The sequence below is a fragment of the Phascolarctos cinereus genome, unplaced genomic scaffold (genome assembly GCF_003287225.1).
Source record: "Phascolarctos cinereus isolate Bilbo 61053 unplaced genomic scaffold, phaCin_HiC Scaffold_5;HRSCAF=322, whole genome shotgun sequence".
Lineage (NCBI taxonomy): Eukaryota > Metazoa > Chordata > Mammalia > Diprotodontia > Phascolarctidae > Phascolarctos > Phascolarctos cinereus.
The window spans coordinates 306196946-306198743 of NW_027555958.1; the positions used below are offsets into that span (position 1 = coordinate 306196946).

The following is a 1798-nucleotide window of genomic DNA, read 5'->3' on the forward strand; positions in this document are numbered from 1 at the left end:
GTTTAATCTGTATAATCTTGTTCAGGTTATAAATTTCCAGATAACTCATTTCTTTCCATTGGATTTTGTATGGTGCCTTGTATATAGTGCATATGACAAATATTTAATTATTAATTATTAGTGATATAGTTGAATTCTCAGCCTAAAATCTGAACCTTCGTCCTGAGCTTTTGCTTAGCTCCTGTGATCCAATGAATTGTTCCCCAAAGGTGGAATTTGAAGACCAAGGTACTCCTTGGCTTTTTCCTAGCAGATACCCATGGTCCTGAAGTCTGAGGGACATGAATCAGGAAGAGTGTCACAGGAAATCTTAGAAATTACTTAATTGTGGCAGCTAGATGGTGCAGTGGATAGAGCACCGGACCTGAAGTCAGGAGGCCCTGAGTTCAAATCCAGCCTCAGACCAAACACTTGACACTAGCTGTGTGACCCTGGGCAAGTCACTTAACCCCAATTGCCTAAAAAAAAAATTACTTAATGATCTCAATTTTGATTATTAGCGTTAAAGTCTCAGTAGACTTGGGCGTGATCTTTTCCAACTGGAAAGTCTGGCCTTAAAAGCCAAACAGGATTTTATATTTGATGTTGAAAGTAATAGGGATGCATTGGAGTTTGTTGGGGGGTGGGATCTGGAGAGGAGGTAGGATGACATGGTCAGACTTGTGCTTTTAGGATTTGATGACAGAGTTCAGCTTGGGCCTCAGGGTGAAAGTAAGATGATCCAGCAAGAAGATAAGTGATGCTCATCCTTCTCCTCCTCTTTCTCCTCCTCCTCCTCCTTTTTCTTCTCCTCCTCTTCCTCAATATCACCACCATCATCTTCCTCCTCGTCCTCCTCCTGCTCCTGCTCCTGCTCCTGCCACTGCTGCTTCTCTCTCCCACCCCCATTCCCTTGGAGCTGACCATCCTGGTGCCTCTTCTGTGAAGCGGCGGTTGAGGAGACCCCCCCCGGATTCACCATGGCCGACAAAAAGCCGAAGGAAGGCGTCAAGACTGAAAACAACGACCACATTAATTTGAAGGTGGCAGGGCAAGATGGTTCGGTGGTGCAATTTAAGATTAAGAGACACACACCACTTAGTAAACTAATGAAAGCGTATTGTGAACGACGGGGTTTGTCAAGGAGGCAGATCAGATTCCGATTTGGTGGCCAACCAATCAATGAAACAGACACACCTGCACAGTTGGAAATGGAGGATGAAGATACAATTGATGTATTCCAGCAGCAGACAGGAGGCGCTTACTAAAACGAGAACATGAAACTCTACTCCAGAACTGTGCTCCCAAGGAAAGCAATAGATTCACAATTAGAAAACCAAGATTTGGTTCATCCACATCCTGACTACTGCAGTATAGTTTTCTCTCTTCTTTGATTCCCTTCCCCCATTCCTTTATTGTACAAAAGTAACTGGTGTATGTGCACAGGCATAATGTGTATTTTTTTTTAACTAAATGGCCGATGGTATGTTATGATCAACATCAAATGGAGATGGGGAGGGGAAAAAACAAACTGGTTCTGTGAAAATATCCCTTTTCTCCATTAGTGGCATGCTCATTCAACTTTTATCTTTATATTCCAGTAAGTTATTTTGCTTTCACTGTTTAACAACAACAACAACAAAAAAAAAACACAAAAAATCCTTGCATACCTTGTTTGGATAATTTCAATGTTTTTCTTTTATCATTGTAAAACCAAGGACGATTTTATAACTTTTTTGTACACAGCTGTTACATGTAGGGCAATCTCTATTTCTCAGTAGGGATAAATTACTATAAAAAAAATTGATCCTAGATAGTT

General features: G+C 41.2%; 1 pseudogene; it reads left to right on the forward strand.

Annotated features, from left to right (window-relative positions):
• Positions 1-927: 927 nt before the first annotated feature.
• On the forward strand, positions 928-1270 carry LOC110198469 (small ubiquitin-related modifier 2 pseudogene; annotated as a pseudogene).
• Positions 1271-1798: the final 528 nt, after the last annotated feature.